We start from the raw sequence: 20285 nt of genomic DNA, 5'->3' as shown, positions 1-20285 counted from the left end.
TACCTCCACTTCAATTTGGATGGACTTGTGACTCTGGCAGAAGTGGCACTACATGGCATCCAAAGCTAGATCATAAAACCAGCTCCCTCCTGGTTCTAGCGGGAAACTTGCTCTTAAACCCAGCCACCCCAAGTTCTAAGGAAACACAAGCTACCAATGTAGAAACCCACAAAGAGACCAGCAGCTTTGGTCCTCAACGTCAGCTGAGCTCCCAGCTCACAGACTTCAAACTGCCAGGCATGTGAGTGAACCATTCTGGAACAGGATCCTCCGGCCCCTGGTCCAGCTGCTCCAGTTGTTGCCACATGGAGCAGAGATGAGCCTTTTGCACTGAACCCTTTCCAAAGGCAGATGCATCAGGAAAATAAATGATTGTTATTATTTTAAGACCTTAAATTTTGGGGTGGTCTATTGCACAGCAATAGATACGTAGAACAGTGCTTGTCACAAAGTACAGACACACACACACACACTCACACATATACACAAAGTTTGGTGAATTAATGAGTAAATCGCCAAATCACATTGACTCCTTAAAGTCAGATTGGTGTATTGAGCAGAGGAAAATTCTCAAATATCCTAAATTGGAATTTTTTTTTAATTTGTTAACATTTTTTATTATAAAATAAAAATATGGAATCAAAGGTAATACATAACTTAAGACAGATACCCTTGACCTGAGTGGCCAGGTCAAGAAATAGAACTTTGCCACTTACTGCAGAACCCTTCATATGATCTAATCTAATCACAACACCTCCATCCCTCCTAACAGCAACCACTATCTTAACTTTTAATCACTTACTCTCATTATTTTATTATTGCCAAACTGTGCATCCCTAGTCATTATAGTTTATTTAGCCTTACCCATTGTTTAAATTTTATTAAATGTATCTTTAATTTATAAGTTCCCCCTCTATCCCCATATTTTTCTTACAATTTTGCTGCTTAAGAATTCAGTCATTTGATCTATACAGTCTCCCAGAGACTAGATTTTGATGATTCCATATTCATAGGGCAGTCCAACAAGTCTTCTAGCCTTATTTCCTGCAAATTGGGAGCTGGATCCAGAGGCAAGGGCAGTGTCTTAGTTATCTAGGGCTACTATAACAGAAATACCATAAATGGGAGCCTTTAACAAATGGAAATTTATTTTCTTATCGTTTAGGAGGCTAGAAGTCCAAATTCTGGGTTCCAGCTCTAGGGGAAGGCTTTCTCTTCCTGTCAGCTCTGGGAAAAGGTCCTTGTCTCCTTGAGCTTCTGCTACTGGGCAATATTCATGTGGCTTGCCATCTCTCTTCCCCCATCTCTGCTACTCTTGCTTGCTTGTTTAATCTCTTTTATATCTCAAAAGACATTGACTTAAAACACACCCTACACTAATCCTGTCTCGTTAACATAACAAAGACAACCAAATCCCAAATGGGATTTTAACCACAGGTATAGTAGTTAGAATTCACAACACATATTTGGGGGGAACATTTATTCAATCCATAAGAGTCAGACTCAGATTAAATACCTTTCTTAAAATTACAGCAGTACATACGAGGAGACAAATAATGTATGCCTGCTCTCTTTTTGTGATGTTAGCAGCCAATGATGATCAAAACTTAGATCCATTGACTCACTGGATGCTGAAAATGGTGATAATCTTTCAAATTTTATTGTTGCTTTTCCATTTATTCGTTGGAATATTTCTGTAAAGAGATACTTCCTCTCATCTATTATTTGGACAAGCAGCAATACAGTCCATATAGGAAAAGCATAATAAAAGTTTGATTGTTTTATATGGATATGTTGTTGTTAGGTGCCATCGAGTTGCTTCTGACTCATAGCGACCCCATGCACAACAGCGCTAATCACTGCCCAGTCCTGCGCCATCCTTACAATCGTTATGCACAAGCTGATTGTTGCAGCCACTGTGTCAATCCACCTCGTTGAGGGTCTTCCTCTTTTCGGCTGACCCTGTACTTTGCCAAGCATGATGTCCTTCTCCAGGGGCTGATCACTCCTGACAACATGTCCAAAGTATGTAAGATGCAGTCTTGCCATCCTTGCTTCCAAAGTGCATTCTGGTTGCACTTCTTCCAAGACAGATTTGTTCGTTCTTTTGGCAGTCCATGGTGTATTCAATATGCTTCGCCAACACCACAATTCAAAGGTGTCAATTCTTCTTTGGTCTTCCTTATTCACTGTCCAGCTTTCACATGCATATGATGTGATTGAAAATACCATGGCGTGGGTCAGGCGCACCTTAGTCTTCAAGGTGACATCTTCGCTCTTCAACACTTTAAAGAGGTCCTTTGCAGCAGATTTAGCCAGTGCAATGGGTCTTTTGATGTCTTGACTGCTGTTTCCATGGGTGTTGATTGTGGATCCAAGTAAAATGAAATCCATGACAACTTTAAGCTTTTCTCCATTTATCATGATGTTGCTCATTGGTCCAGTTGTGAGGATTTTTGTTTTCTTTATGTTGAGGTGCAATGCATACTGAAGGCTGTGGTCTTTGATCTTCATCAGTAAGTGCTTCAAGCTCTTTTCACTTTCAGCAAGCAAGGTTGTGTCATCTGCATAACACAGGTTGTTAATGAGTCTTCCTCTAACCCTGATGCCCCGTTCTTCTTCATATAGTCCAGCTTCTCAGATTATTTGCTTAGGATACAGATTGAATAGATATGGTGAAAGAATCCAACCCTGATGCACACCTCTCCTAACTTTAAACCAATCAGTATCCCCTTGTTCTATCCGAACAACTGCCTCTTGATCTATGTAAAGGTTCCTCATGAGCACAATTAAGTGTTCTGGAATTCCCATTCTTCACAATGTTATCCGTAATTTGTTATGATCCACACAGTCAAATGCCTTTGCATAGTCAATAAAACACAGGTAAGCATCCTTCTGGTATTCTCTGCTTTCGGCCAGGATCCATCTGACTTCAGCAATGATATCCCTGGTTCCATGTCCTTTTCTGAAACTGGCCTGAATTTCTGGCAGTTCCCTGTCGATATACTGCTGCAGCTGTTTTTGAATGATCTTCAGCAGAATTTTGCTTGCATGTGATATTAATGATATTGTTCTATAATTTCCACATTCGGTTGGATCACCTTTCTTGGGAATAGGCATAAATATGGACCTCTTCCAGTCAGTTGGCCAGGAAGCTGTCTTCCATATTTCTTGGCATAGACGAGTGAGCACCTCCAGCACTGCATCTGTTTATTGAAACATCTCAATTGCTCTTCCATCAATTCCTGGAGCCTTGTTTTTCTCCAATGCCTTCAGAGCAGCTTAGACTTCTTCCTTCAGTACCATTGGTTCCTGATCTTGTGCTACCTCTTGAAATGGTTGAACATCGACTATTTTTGTTATAATGACTCTGTGTATTCCTTTCATCTTCTTTTGATGCTTCCTGCATCATTTAATATTTTCCCCATAGAATCCTATGGATATGTATATGGATATTCAAAGGTGCCAATTCTTCTTCAGTCTTCCTTACTCATTGTCTAGCTTTCACATGCATATGAGGTGACTGAAAATTGTGTTGGTAAGAATTCATAATTATGTTACCAAATGTAAGATTCAATGTAATTATTTTTCAAAGGTAACATGAGAAATCTTTCATTGAAATAACATTTTTTAGTGTCTGCTGGAACAGAAATTTCCAGAGCTATTTCATAAACTAATACATAGTCTCTGTAACAGAGTTAAGTAGTTTGGGTCTTTACAATTTAATGTACATAGGGATTTATCCTACTGTTTACTCATGTTTACTAGTAGAAATTATTCTTCAGAAACCCTTTTATTTGAATTACAATACTGAAAAAAAGCTTTAAAGAACAATCAAGATACCTAAGTTGGATAACTACTGGCATATTATACATACTTTCTCATTATTTTAAAACTTCTACACAATGGTGAACAAGTTAAAAGTATAATGAAAACTGAATTCTTACCAAAACAATTCAACAAGCAAAGTATTCATGCATACTGGATCATCTGACTGGTAGATTCTTGAAAAACCAAAAAAAGAAAAAAAAAAAAAACCCAGGGCAATCGAGTCGATTCCGACTCATAGCGACCCTATAGGACAGAGTAGAACTGCCCCATAGTTTCCAAGGAGCGCTTGGCAGATTTGAACTGCCAACCCTTTGGTGAGCAGCCGTAGCACTTAACCACTATGCCACCAGGGTTTCCAGATTCTTGAAAAACTAAGTTTAAAACTATATTTTTAAGGAGCCACATTCAAATCTGATGGAATAACTCTGATCCTAGGGCCAATCCATTATTAAATTCCCTTAACCTTAACAGAAACCAATGTCACTTCAACAATATTAGATGTGAAAAATTAGCAAGAACTCATTCTTTCGATATGCATGTTAACTATGAAGTCATAGCCACTTAATACTACGCAAAAAAAATCTGAGATAAAAAAATGGTTTCTTAATCAGTTTTGCTTTTATATAAGACACGAAATCAGTTTTGCTTTTATGTAAGAGATGAAACAGGACAGAAAAAAATTGTACAAGAACACAGATTAAAACTCTATGGTAAGTCTCCATGAGAATGATTTACAATTTCATATTTACTTCTGCCTTAGACAGGTATTTCCCAATTTGTTAAAATCATTCAGTGCATTAATGCAAGAGTATAATTTCACCAGAAATACAACCTATAGTTCCCTTAGTAGAACATCTGAAGCAGATTTAAATGAGAAATCTATGTGGGAATGGCTGTCTGTGATTAGCTAAATGGACTGTTGATTCAAATATAGTTACTGCAATTACCTAATAATTAAATTTTTTGCTTGAGATTTAAATAATATTTTCAATTTCTTTATTGTAGCATAAATTAAATATACGAATAAAGAATGAAAATACTCTCAATTCTGAGTAATTAAATGAGTTATCAAAAAAGATACTTTTGTATGATATAGAATTAGCTCAAGAATACAAAAAATATTTAATAGTCCCTTGGACACTGCATTGTAAAGTTGATATAAAAATCCCTAAAAATGTACAAACTATTAATAATGTACCTACAAATGTTATTTTACACACACCATTTTCAATAATATAAATTCCCTAAATATTTTATTATAATTCCTTGAGTGACTGACAAACTTTTATTCTGGTATATAATATCAAAAGAAATATAAAATAATCTAAAGCTTCATTTAAAACACGCCTTTTAGAAAAAGAAACTACATTGCCTAAAAAGAAAACTAAAATTTTCGTTAATGTCTCTGTTATAAGAGTAACAAAAGACAAAAATAACAAATTACCAGCAACATTACATGGGTTGGCAAACTTTTTTAGTATAGGGCTAGACAGGAAACATTTTAGGTTTGCAGACCATATGGTCTCTGTCGCAACTACTCAACTCTGTCGTTGTAGTGTGAAAGCAACCACAGCCAATACGTAAACAAATAAGCATGGCTATGTTCCAATAAACCTTCATATATGGACACTGAAATTTAAATTTTATATGATTTTTGCACATCACAAAATATTTTGTCCTTTCATTTTTTTCAATAATTTCAAAAAGCAAAAACAATGTTTAGCTTGTAAGCCCCATAAAAATAGGCAGCAGACCAGATTTGGTTCATGGGCCATAGTTTTCCAATCTCTATAATATTATGTCATTTAAACTATATAAATCACGCAACAGAGGCAGAATAAGTGGTGGAAAGGGCACATTCTGGAGTAAAACTAAAGGAGTTCAAATTCTGACTCCACCATTTCCAGTTTGTATGACCTTGGTAAACTTGCTTAATCTCTCTATGCACCAGTTTCCTTCTCTGCAAATTGGGAGTAATAATACTGAAATCAAAGCAAACCCACTGCCCTCAAGTCGATTCTGACTCATAGTAACCCTACAGGACAGAGTAGAACTGTCACATAGGGTTTTCAGGTAGGGCTGTTGCAAGGGTTAAGTTTGGCATGTAAAGGACTTAGCAAAGCTTCTAGTTACAACTGCTGCTGCTGCCATCTTCAAAATACAGCAAAAGTTCTATTTTATGAAAGTATGCATTATAATATACAAAGACTATTTTTTTCAATTTTCTACAGGCACAACACGCAAAATTTGTTTTTAACACGTTTAAAAAAATCTGGTCAGATAGTCATAACGTTTCAGAACTTGGAGACATCAGAAGAAGAATCTTGTTTCATCAGAAACACAGAGATGTTGTTTATGGTCCAACTCCAAGTCAAGGTCTGAACTCGAACCTAGGTTCTAAATCAATTATCTACATCCATAGTATAACACAATGGAAGCCCTGGTGGCGTAGTGTTTTGTTTTTTTTTTGGTGTATGGTATAACACCAAAAAGTTCTCCATTTATTGTATTTTTGCAGCAGTTAAATAGACATTTATTGAGCAAACTTTTAAAAACATTCCTTTTTGAAGAGTTTGAGAAAGAGTACTTGGGAAATATGAGGTCAAGGGCTGGCAAAAACTATTCGAGGCAGGCAAAATACACAGTGGCTAAGAGTACAAATTTGGTATCAAAGTTGAATGAAATTTCAGCTGCTTGACCAGATGACCTTGGGTAAATTACTTAGTATTTTCAGGGCTCCAGAGTATGTACTAAAAAAATATCATTTGAATGAAAGGCCAAAAGAATCAGCTTCTCTCAAAGTTAAGGATCTCACTTACAATCGAAGCTTCAACTTTTGAAAACTTTCTTGATAATTAAAGAAAATATAGATAAAAGCTTTAGTGGGTTGAATAGTGTACCCCCTCCCCCCACCCCGCAAAAAAAAAAAATAAATAAATATGTCCACTGGGAACCTGTGTAAGTGACCTCATTTTAAAAAAGCGTCTTTGCAGATGCAATTAAATCAAGGATCTCAAGATAAAAATCATCCTGGATTATCTAGGTGGGGCCTAAATCCAATGGCAAGTGTCCCTGTAAGAAGCCACAGACAGAAGAGGGAGACGAAGCAGAGAAACTCACGTGAAGGCAGAGGCAGAGATTAGAGTGATGTGTCTATAAGCCAACAAACACCAAGGACTGACAGAAGCCAACAGAAGCGAGGACCTGTAGACCCATTGCGGTCAAGTTGATTCTGACTCATAGTGACCCTACAGCACAGAGTAGAATTGCCCCATAGAGTTTCCAAGGAGTGTCTGGTAGATATGAACTACTGAACTTTTGGTTAGCAGCCATAGCACTTAACCACTACACCAGGGGCATAAAACAGACTCTCCCTCAGAGCCTGCAGAAAAAGGCAACCCTGCAGACACCTTGATTTTGAACCTCTGGCCTCCAAAACTGTGAGAAAGTAATTCTCTGTTGTTTTAAGCCACCCGGTTTGTGGTAATGTTATAACATTCCTAGCAAACTAACACACACGCTGAGGAAGAATTACTGCCACTTAACCGTGTAATATATTTTTACCCTGTAAATCATCAGCTAACCTAAATATCTAAAAACAATTCCACTTATAAGAAATCTATTAATCAGAACAACTGGTCAAACACTGCAGTATTCTCATAAATTCTATGCAGTTGGATTAAAATGTGCATATGTGTACTTTTTTATCTTTCATTTTCCATTCCTGTTTTTAGAATTTTATCTCTGATTACAGCAACACTCTACCCCAAATCCACTGTCAGAGGCACAGCTTTAGTCCCAACAACAGTTTTTTTCAGCAGGAGCCCTGATAATTCCAAGAAACCATACACCAATATTCACAGCTTGGCAGTAGCAAGGTCACTAGATTTTCTCCCTCTGGCTTTTCACTCACCTACAGAGCAGTAGCTGGAACACTGGCTAACTTATTTGCTTTGCTAGCATCTATTTTCACACTAATTAGTACACGTGGTTTCATGTTCCTTTTCATTTTCTGGGATCCAATATTGTTTCCAATAATCAGGTGTCAGCAAAGAAAGAAGTTTAAAAGGCAACCAACTCCCAAGACAAAAGTTGGTCACTGTGTGTTTATAGAGATAGAATAAGTACTAAAAAAATGAACACAGAAAATAAGTATAAAATTTACTGGGCCATAATTTTTATTCTATCACATTTTTGTCCCAAAGCAGTCATATAATGAAACTGTTTTATATAGAATCAGTGATAGAAGAAACTTCTAAGTTAGAGATTTTCTACTTCAACTTTTTCACTTCACAATAGATGAGGAAATGGAGATTGGAGGGGGTGAAATGACTTGCCTGCCCCAGGACACACATATGATGACAAAGCAAACTCTTGCTTACTCCCCCCCTTTGCTTGGTATCACGTTGTCTCAACTATTACCAAAAAGATCACACAAACGGTAGCTATCAGTCAGAAACTCTATGGGGCAGTTCTCCTCTGTCCTACAGGGTCGCTATGAATCGGAATCGACTCGATGGCACTGGGTTTTGGGTTTAGTAGGGTATGTGGAGGAGTGGCTCTACTTCTTAAATCTGAGATAATTATTACATTCAACTTATAATATTATATATAAAACCATGGTTCATGTGCACCTAAAAAATGATGCAGTAGTTTGAATACCACATCTCAAGAATATAATAAAAATAGGAATAGACTAGTGAAACATAATTTAAAATGATTATAAGACTAGGAGACACTGGTAATGTGAAGATACATAGATAAACACACACAGCCGCTTTTAGCCTGGAATGTTGGAAGAAGCAGCTAGACATGACTGAAAGCTATTAAATATTAATGGCTGGTAAAATAATTAGATTTTTTTCATTAAAGTTTAAAAAACATTAAGACAGGGGACATGGATTTGAATATAAAGACAGGAATATTTGGAGTCACATTTCACAAATGCTTCACTCACTGGCATATAAATTTATTAAATCTCAAAGTAGTTCAGTGAGAAGCCAAATTATTATTATTATTTTTAGATATTATCAAATATATGGATGACAGTGAGAGTAGCATCAATAATACTAAAATTCTAAGGGCTATGTCAAAGAGGGCAGCCACAATACATTACTCAAAGTTTCTGTTGAAAAACAATATTGAGCTACTAGGAAAATGGCTCTAACCTAAGGGTAGCTAACATTATAGAGTACTATGTGCCAAGTACTCCATACCCTGTATGTGCTTTGCTCTGTATATTTAATCTTCTACAACTTTAAATGTTATTATCCTCATTTCATACATTAAAAGCCCAAAGTTAAGAGTGGTTAATAAACTTTACAAAAGGCAGTAATAATAAGTTCTTACTGTGAATATTAATTCTGACATTAAAACCTACAACACAATATAAATTCAATCATTCCTTCTCCTTCATACACATACTGGACAATAACAAGACAGCTTACAGATTTAATATCTGAAATCTTTTTTTAAATCAACTTCACTGCTTTAACAACTATACACGTTGTTGTTAGGTGCCGTCAAGTCAGTTCCAACTCACAGCCAACCCCATGCACAAAAGAACTGAACACTTCCCGATCCTGCGCCATCTTCACAATTGTTGCTATGTTTGAGCCCATGGATGCAGCCACTGTGCCAATCCATCTAGTTGAGTATCTTCCTATTTTTTGCTGACCTTCTACTATATGAAGCATAATGTCCTACTCCACAGATTGGTCCCTCCTGATAATAAGTCCAAAGTAAGCAAGACAACGCCTCACCATTCTGACTTCTAAGGAGTATTCTGGCTGTACTTCTTCCAAGGCAGATTCGTTTGTTCTTCTGGCAGTCCATGATACGTTCAATATTCTTCATCAACCCCATAACTGAAAGGCATCAGTTCTTCTTAGGTCTTCCTTATTCATTGTCCAGCTTTCACATACATGTGAGGCGATAGAAAATACCATGGTTTGGGTCAGAAACACCTTAGTCCTCAAAGTGACAACTTGCTTTCTAACACTTTAAAGAGTTTTGCAAAGATTTGTCCAATGCAATATGTCATTCGATTTCTTGACTCCTGCTTCCATGGGCATTGATTGTAGATCCAAGTAAAATGAAAATCTTGACAACTTCAATCTTTTCTCCATTTCTTATGTTGTTACATATTGGTCCAGTTGTGAAGATTTTTGTTTTATGTTGAAGTGCAATTCATATTGAAGGCTGTAGTCTTTGATCTTCTTCAATATGTGCTTCAACTCCTCTTTACTTTCAGCAAGCAAGGTTGTGTCATATGCATATCACAGTTTGCTAATGAGTCCTCCTCCAATCTTGATGCTGCATTCTTCTTTATACCGTCCAGCTTCTTGGATTATTTGTTCATCATACAGACTGGATAAGTATAAGAATACAACTCTGACAAACCATTTTCTGATCTTAAACCACACAGTTCCCCTCGTTCTGTTCAAACAACTGCCTCTTGGTCTATGTACAGGTTCTGCATGAACAAAATTAAGTGTTCTGGAATTCGCATTCTTCACAATGTTACCCATAATTTATTATAAACCAGATAGTCGAATACCTCTGCATAGTCAATAAAACACAGGTAAACATCTTTCTGATACTCTCTGCTTTCAGCCAGGATCCATCTGACATCAGCAATGATATCCATCATTCCATGTCCTCTTCTGAATCTGGCTTGAATTTCTGGCAGTACCCTGTAGATGTACTGTTGCAACTACTCTTGAATTATCTTCTGCAGAATTTGCAGGCATGTGATGTTAATGATATTGTTCAATAATTTTTGCATTCTGTTGGCTCGCCTCTCCTTGGAATGGGCACAAATATGGATCTATTCCAGTTGGTTGGCCAGGAAGGTGTCTTCCAAATTTCATGGCATAGGTAAGCGAGGATTTCCAGTATTGCATCCATTTGTTAAAACATCACAATTAGTATTCCGTCAAATTCTTGGAGCCTCCTTGGATGTCTTCCTTCAGAACCATCAGTTCCTGATCATATGCTACCTCCTGAAATGGCTGAACATATTGACCAACTCTTTTTGATACACTGACTCCGTGTATTCCCTCCATCTTTTTATGCTTCCTGTGTCATTCAATTTTTTTGCCTATATAATTCTTCAGTATTGCAACTCAAGGCTTGAATTTCTTTCAGTTATATCAGCTTGAGAAATACTGAGTGCGTTTTTCCGTTTTGGTTTTATAAATCCAGGGCTCTGCACATTTCATTTTAATACTTTACTTTTTCTTCTCGAGCTGTCCTTTGAAATCTTCTGTTCAGTTCTTTTACTTCATTATTTCTTCCATTTGCTTTAGTTAATCTGCATTTAAGAGTAAGCTTCAGAATCTATTCTGTCACTCATTTTGGACTTTTCCTTCATTCATGTCTTTTGAAAGACATTTTGCTTTTCATGTTTCATGTCTTGATGTCATCCAACAACTCATCTAGTCTTCGATCATTAGAGTTTAGTATGTCAAATCTATTCTTGAGATGGTCTCTAAATTCAGGTGGGATATACTCAGGGACATACTTTGGCTCTCATGGACTTGCTTTGATTTTCTTTAGCTTTGACTTCAACCCGCATATATGCAATTGATGACCTGTTGCACAGTAAGCCCCTGGCCTTGTTCTGACTGATGATATTGAGCTTTTCTGTCATCCCTTTCCACAGATATAATTGATTTGATTCCTGTGAATTTCATGTGATGAGGTCCACTTGTAAAGACACTATTTATTTTGTTGAAACAAAAAAAAAAAGTATTTTGAATCAATAAGTCGTCAGTCTTAGAAAATTCAATTGTGTGATCTCTGGTGTCATTTCTATCACCAAGGCCATATTTTCCAAATATCAATCCTTCTTCTTTGTTTCCAACTTTCACATTCTAATTCACCAAATTATCAATGCATTTTGAAGAACTATACATAAATTTTTAAAAAATCCATAAATTGTATTGAATTTTAAAAAATCAAATAGCTATTAGATATGTTAAAATTCGAGTTGAAATTGACAATTTTTAAAAGAATAACTTACTTTGGAACTAAATAGCACTAGTGAGATGCCTCATGGGGCCACATCCTTAAAGAATAATCCTCATAAAACAAATTATGTATTTCCCTGTCCACTTAAACAGTTAAAAAATCAGTAAGACTCTATTTTGTAATTTCTTCCATCTGCATTTTGTACTTTTTATTTTGTTTAAGATTCTTCTCTTGGTGTTAAAATATGAGTTATCAATTCTTTCCACTGACAATGCTCAACTTCACTCCTTCATCTCTCCATCACCTCGCCCACACTCACTATTCACATTTGCTGTTTCTAATCTACAGTACTCTCAGAAATCATGCAAATAAGTTTGTTAGAACTGTTTCTAAATAAAAGTAAGATTCCCTCTAAGTAAAGCACATGATCTTTATTGTGTAAATTTAAGAACATCTATTCGTGAGATCCCAATAGACGTTTTTCCCTTTTACTTTTTCTCATAGTTGAGGTTTCAGAGAGCATGACCTCTGAAGAAACTGGGTGTTATGTTACTTTATTTTTTTAATTAAAACTGTACCTACATGGGAAAGCCTGGTGGCATAGTTGTTAAGAGCGATGGCTGCTAACCACAAGGTTGGTAGTTTGAATCCACCAGGCACTCCTTGGAAACTCTATGGGGCAGTTCTACTCTGTCCTATAGGGTCACTGTGAGTCAGAATCAACTCGACAGCAATGGGTTTTTTTTTTTTTTTAGTATATCTACATGACTTTGGTAGAATTTCCAGGCTTTTATTATACTCCTGGTATAACGGACATCCAATCCAAACGTAATAGTCTCTATTTAATCCAAGGCACTGGCAAAAAACAAGGCTCTAGGAACTTTTTTTTTTAGGAACTGATGGAATACCAATTGAGATGTTTCAACAACAGATGCAATGCTGGAAGTGTTCACTCATCTGTGCCAACAAATTTGGAAGAGAGCTACCTGTCCAACAGAATAGAAGAGATCCATATTTGTGCCCATTCCAAAGAAACTGTGCTCATGCGGAACCGGTATACAGACCAAAAAGCAGTTGTTTGAACAGAATAAAGGGATACTGTACGGTTTAAAATGATGAAAGGTATGTTCAGGGCCGTATTGTTTCACCATACTTATTCAATCTGTATGCTGAGCAAATAATCGAAGAAGCTGTACTATACGAAAAAGAATGTGCCATCAGGGTTGAAGGAAGACTCATTAACAACCTGAGATATGCAGATGACACACCCTTGCTTACTGAAAGCGAAGAAAACTTGAAGCGCTTACTGAAGATCAAAGACTACAGCCTTCAGTATGGATTACACCTCAACATATAGAAAGAAAAATCCTCACAACTGGATTAATAAGCAACATCATGATAAACAGAGAAAAGACTAAACTTGTCAAGGATTTCTTTTTCTTGGATCCACAATCAACACTCATGGCAACCCTGAAAAATCCTGTGCTGTTCAGTCGATTCCGACTCATAGCGACCCTACAGGACAGAGTAGAACTGCCCCACAGAGTTTCCAAGGAGCGCCTGGCAGATTCATGGCAGCAGCAGTCAAGAAATCAAATGATGTATTGCATTGGGAAAATATGCTGCAAAAGACCTCTCTAAGTGTTAAAAAGCAAAGATGTCACTTTAAGGACTAGGGTGTGCCTGACCCAAGCCACGGTATTTTCAATTGCCTCATATGCATGTGAAAGCTGGACAATGAATAAGGAAGACCAGAGAAGAATTGGCACCTTTGAATCATGGTGTTGGCAAAGAATATTGAATATACCATTGACTGCCAGAAGAACAAACAAGAAATACAGTCAGAATGCTCCTTAGAAACAAGGATGGTGAGACTTCACCTCACATACTTTGGACATGTTATCAGGAGGGAGCAGTCCCTAGAGAAGGACATCATGCTTGGTAAAGTAGGGGGTTAGCGAAAAAGAGAACAACCCTCGAGGAGATGGGGGGCTCAAACATATTACTGACTGTGAGGATTGTGCAGGACTGGGCAGCGTTTCATTCTGTTGTACATAGGGTTGTTATGAACTAGAACCGACTCGACAGTACCTAACAACAACAACAATTTAGTTTCTACTTGTTTGATATCTATAGAAGGCAGAATTCTACAGTGACCTCCAAAATTCCAGCCCCATGGTGACATACCCAGAATAATCCCTGAAACTGTGAATATAATGGATTTTACTAATATTTAAACTTGATTAGGTTATACAGTACAGTTGACTTAAACAAAGGGAGATTATCCAGGGTCTGCCTGAGCTAATCAGATAAACCCTTAATAATAAAATACTTGGATGGACTCTAAAAACTGAGAGTGGCCCCGGCTGATAGCAATCAAACAGGGACCTGAGTCCTATGACTACAAGGAATTGAATTCTGCCACAACCAAGAGTTTATAAGAGGACCTCAAGCTCCAGATAAAAATGCTGTCCAGCTGACACCTTGATCTTAGGTTCGTGAGATACTGAGCACAGAACCCCAGCATCCATGTCCCAGACTTTTGACCTACAGAACTGTCAAGTACTAAATGGATGGTGTTTTCAAACACTAAATTTGTGGTAATTTGTTACACAGCAATAGAAAACTAATACCAGGTCTCCAAGCATTTGCCTTTTAGTGATTGCTCCTTTACTGAAATTCTGGCAATCTGTTCCGTTGGATCTCCTTCTTCTCTCTTGTCTTTCCTTAATTTCTATTTTAGGAGTTACTCGCTCCATCACCTGGTGTTCCTCAAGTATCTGGCCTCACACAGGAAGATAGTACAATTTAGAAAGATAGTATAATTTCTCATATTATACTATTTTTCTTTGTGATCTCTTTCATCTCTTTCAAACAAATGTCTGCTGAATGACAACAATGTTCCAGACAGTAACCTAGGTTCTCCAGGCCTATCAGTGAACAAAACAGATAAAAATCCCTGCCCCTCTAGAGTGTTCATAGATGACTCCTAACTCTATAACAACCAAGACAAATTTGTTTCCTATGCTCCAGATTCAAATGGCCAATTGTTTTTTAGATTTCTCTCCTGAAAACCCCAGAAAACTCACACACTTACTTTCTTCATAAAACTTAATTTTTTTTCATGTACTTTCAAACACATCTATACACACATCTATCCTTTACTCCTTCTCTCTCTTGAGAAAAGGCTTGCCATCTTTTCAAGGCCAACCCTATTCATCCCATGATGCCCTTCCATTTCTTAGAAATCTCACTATATTAATTATTCTCTTTAGCTCCTCCTTCACCTGAATCTCTCCCTCTCTACTCATTCCTTATTCTTTCAACTGTAAGCCGTCATTTCTCCCTTCCTTTTAAAAATTAAGAAAACTACTTCCTTGACCCTGTTTATCCTTCAAGCTACCACCTTTTCACTCTTTTTTCCCTGCTTATCCAAAAATCCCCAGAGTGGTCTACATTTATCATCTTCTCTTAATAATTATAATTATTTAGTGTACTTTTTTGTATATGGCAAAGTGCTAGGCACTTTACCTCCATTTTCTCATTTAATCCATATAAGAACACAAAGTAATTATTATTACACCCATTTTACAAATGAGGAAACTCAGACTTAGACAGGTGAAGTGATTTGTCTAATGTCTCACAGTTTATAAGAAACACTTTGGGGACTTAAACTCAACTGAAACCTCACTTCTTCACCCCCATTCACTCCTCCACCACCCAGCCCCTCCACCCCACAGAAACTATTCTCATTAAGGTCATTTGCTGTTGCTGTGTGCCATCGAGGTGATTTTGACTCATAGCGACTCTATAGGACCCAACAGAACTGCCCCACAGGGTTTCCTAGGCTGTAATCTCTATGGGAGCAGATAGCCATGTCTTTTCTCCTACAGGGCGGCTGGTGGGTTCAAATCGCTGACCTTTCGGTTAGCAGCCAAGTACTTAACCACTGCATCACCAGGGCTTCTTTTAAAGTCATCAACAACTTCTTAAACTGACAAAAGACAAAGGCGGCATTTCAGTACTTACCTACCTCTTCACGGTATTTGTTTACTCCTTCATTCTTGTAACTTCAAATTATCCTACTTTTTCCTCTCTTTACCCTCTCCCTGCTTTACAGTGTCACTCTCAGGTCTTATTCTCCATCTTCAGTCTGTCATCCCACACTGCCTATTAATCATCTGTATAAGAATGCTCACAGCACCTCAAAGTTAGCATATCCCAAACGGAAATGATCTCTGACCTGCTTCTCCTACTCCGATCACTTAGTGACCAATAAGACCTCAGTCACCCAAGCTTATGGTAGCCTCCTTCATTCCCACCTATGCCTCTCCCTCTCATTCACCCCATAGTGCCTGTCATTCACTCTTTTCTGTACACTTAACCCCCTAAAAATTATACTCAAATTTTTTGCCTTAGATAGAAAAATGTGTAAATTACCAAATAAAATATCAACATTAACATCTAGCCAAACCTAAGCTACATATTAATGTTTATGTGAACTATCAACTGATTGTCAACTGATTGTGGGGTTTAAGAGCCTCATGTTTATAAGTACTCTGTGTTTATTTCAAAGGTAAATGATAGTATAGATTTGTGATTGAGTAGTGAAATATCATTTTAAGATAATAGTTTGCCTTCCATATTTATAGACATTCTTTAAAAAAAAAAAGGATTTCTGGAATTCTAATAAATAGAGTTATCTTGATGGTTTCTTAGATTCCATCTGACAATACCTGTTGATGCTAGGAATTGATGCTCAAGATGTATGTAGGTTTACCTAACAAAGTATTTGCCATTTGTTCTATTACCACTTAAGATGGATTCATCCTGGAAAAGAGCAGTCAAAACGTCTCCTCAATTTAAACTTTTTTTTTTTTGAGGGGTTGGGGGGTTGTGCAAAGAGGCTTCAAGGCAGCCAATTCTTTCTTGCTATCCCAAACAAAACAGTTTCTTTTTCCTAATTACCACAGAATATACACCTTTATAACATTAGGAATAAACAAATATCTTTCTTACTGAGACTGGGTAAAAAGGCTAAAAAACACACCATGTCCTTTCTCCTTCTCCAGCTCCCTCAGGGACACAAGAGTCTGTATTTTGGAATGAATTTTCATCATATATCCAACGCTTTCATGTATGTCTTTAGACATATTTCTTAATCAGACTAAAGATTATGTAAAATATTTTAAAATTCACAGAAGGATCATAATGACAATTTAAAAAATTATAAAGACCCCAATGATTATTTGGTTAAAGTATTAAATATAAAGTCTAATGCATTCACGTATCATCTATTCTTTGGTTTGTTTTATAACTGTGGCATCTTTTCTACCACTTCCTACTCCTTTTCTTTAATAAAAGAGAAAAATAGTGTTAATACATATACCTGCAAGAGACATGCGATATGAAAATTATGCTATTCAGAGCTAGGATAAATCTCCTGTCAGAAATTAGAAATTGGGCATCTAAAGCAATAACATAAAATTATTCAATTAGCAAAGACAATCTGAAATATATACAATTACTTTGTTTTCTCTGAACAAATCTAATGGCTCCAACACTAACTCCTACAATCTTGGTTTCTATTCTTACGGAAAAGATCAAGTCCTACAATAAATCCCAAGAACTCATCAATTTAACTATTTTCATAAATACTGTTATTACATCATCAAACGCTGAAATACATATATAACTTTAAAAGATTTTATAACATGGCTGTCAATCACCAGGGGAAATTAAAGCTCCCTAAGAATTCAACAAGAAACTAGAGGGGTGGGGAAAGGGAGAGTACCACACTTTCAAAGTGTAAGTATTTATGAGGGCAACATACAGTACTCAAATTTTTAAACATTAGAATCTACCATAATATCTATTGATCAACTAAGATTCTTCTACCTTCATAAACTTAGTGTCATAGCAAGCTCCTATGATCTGGGAGCAAACACTTTCTAAAACATATAAACAAACAAATACCACCAACAAAGATAACAATACTACACTGCCTTATTTTTCTATTTTCACTAATAGTTTATTTACTTCCAGTCAGAATTGCATTTAGTTATGTGACAAAAATATGACTAAAATTGTTACTGTTGTGTGTTCAGTCGATTTCAACTCACAGCCTAACCAAACAAGAGTTTACGTTTCTCATCAAACAAGAAATTTGTAAAAAAAAAAGCACTCGTGACTAATGCAGTGCCAGTTACTCTACTCAACAGGGACAACAAGGACCTAAGAATGTTCTTCCATCTTTAAAAAAAAAAAAAAAGTCCCTTGACCTAAATTTGCTTACCAGCTATCCTTCAGTCAATACTAATTTTAGTTCAATGAACCTAAAAACTAAGGTTTTGGATGGCTCTTCAACGTGAATGCTTAAGTCATCCCAGGTGACTAGGGTAGAAAAAGACACAGTCCGGGATCACATTCTTTGATGAATAAAAAGGAATGAAGAGAAGTTTGAAAAATTTCTTCAATGACAAGGAGTAGAAGGTAGTATAACCAAATTCCACAAGCCCTGATAGCACAAAGGTTTTCACATAAGAGTGAAGGAGCGACGGTCTTAAAGGCAGCATATGGACCACTTCTCAACACTGGGAGAATGAGCAAACTTCTCTTGATGGGAAAGTGTGCTTACCAGAATGAAATTCCAGAGGGCACAATGAAAAAGTCTGAGAGGATGGAGCTGTATGGGGCTGGGTTAGGGAAGTAAAAACACAGTACACAATGGATCTTATATACAATACAGTATAAATATGACATGCTACTTGGAGGTGAGAGAGCAGCATTGTGGGGGTACTACAGCTCACCAGCAAAAGACAGACTAGGCCTGGACTGGTCTCATTTCCAAGGAACTACGGGTACTGGTAAAAGGCAAGACTCCTGCCTAAAAATTAACTTTTATGGGTCAGTGTGTATTCTATGCTGACAGGTATTCATTGGAAACATTGGAAAATAATATCAGAGATTAAAAAACAAAGAAGTCAGAACAACCTTATGAAAGAAGGAGAATAAAGGCTGACTCTAAGGGAATGCAGAGCTCTCCTATAATCACTTTAAGCATGGAATCACTACATAAGATGAAATGTGTGAATCTGACTGTGTGTGTCCGGGTGAGTGTAGTAACGTCTAAGTGAACAAAGTGACGATAATAAAAGTTTAAAAATACATTTATAGATTTATCATAAGTCTAAAAGTCTCATTATATTTAGGTCAGCATTAGCTAATAACCAAAGAGAAATCATCGTGGTTATGTGTAGAAGTTCACAGATGTGGAAGTTGACTAAGTATTCACTTGTTAATTGTTTTAAAATTTTAAGACTTAGAGGTTTTTTAGAGTACATCCCTATAGTTAATGTTTTCCTGAGGATGGTGCCCGATAGTCATTAACACAAAAAGTCTTATACCACTTATTCTAAATGAAATTTACACAAAATAGTCATAAAATAAAAATTTTATTCTCTTCTACTTTATTTTGAAAAACATGCAGTAGAGCTGATACGAAAGAAAAGAAATATATTAATAAAAATCAGTGGGATTTAGAACAATCTCAAAAACAAAAAGTATAAAGTTGTATTACAAAACACAATAATGAAATGAACAAGAGTAAGATTATAAACAGAAAAATATAAAATAAGAAGTATCATAAAAGAATATACATCAGAAAATAAAGAATGAAAAAGAAGCAAGATTTTTTTTTTTTTAAACTAATGAAAATTTAAGTTGGTGTGAGTCACTAGCTAGCTGTTTCAGTGACTAATTATACTGGGTTTCAGAGACATTATTATAGATAAATTAATAAATTGGACAAGATGACTCCTATAGGTTTTCCATTCTCTAATATTTTTCTAGATCTTTAGACCATAAAAACAATTTGCATTCAACTACTAACCTATAGCAAAGAACTTATACACATAAGGAATGATTCTTATATATATGAATACTACTTACTCCATGACTGCAGGACACTAATATTTAGAACATCATGACTCAAATATTGAATTTAGTAACATTAAAACAGAAATTGTATGTCTATTACAACTCTCTTCAAATATAAGGAAAAATATATATGAAACTATGTAATTATTAAACTTTCTTTTCTGACATTTATCTTTCTTATTTGAAGGCCAGACTTTTTTTTTTTTTTTCCTTGATATAGTGAATCTGGAAGAATGATAGCCTAAAATACAGGTACATTAATTAGGGGGCTTGGAGGATACAAGCAACTACTCTTAAACTGCAAAGTAGCATGTAAATATAATTCTTTACCAACACAATAGCTTTAAGATAGGGTTCCATTCCAATTATTCATAAAAAGTTTATGTTATATATTTTAAAATAAATGAATTAGTATCTCCCAGGTTACTAAATTAAACTCTAAGAAGCTATTATAGTATTAGTTATAAACTATACAGTTATGTATTCTAATGAAAAGTTGTATCAGGTATTGTCACTAATTATTTAATACCTATGTTCAAGAA

At 36.2% G+C, this 20285-nt stretch overlaps 1 protein-coding gene across 11 annotated transcripts in view; it reads right to left on the bottom strand.

Moving 5' to 3' along the window:
* FER (FER tyrosine kinase) overlaps nt 1-20285 on the bottom strand; it is a 470096-nt gene that overhangs the window by 293861 nt on the left and 155950 nt on the right. The gene's annotated exons all lie outside the window — the stretch shown is intronic.

The sequence above is a fragment of the Loxodonta africana genome, chromosome 2 (genome assembly GCF_030014295.1).
Source record: "Loxodonta africana isolate mLoxAfr1 chromosome 2, mLoxAfr1.hap2, whole genome shotgun sequence".
NCBI classification, from domain to species: Eukaryota; Metazoa; Chordata; class Mammalia; order Proboscidea; family Elephantidae; genus Loxodonta; species Loxodonta africana.
The sequence above is the reverse complement of the archived record's forward strand: the minus strand, read 5'-3'. Positions and strand labels throughout refer to the sequence as shown.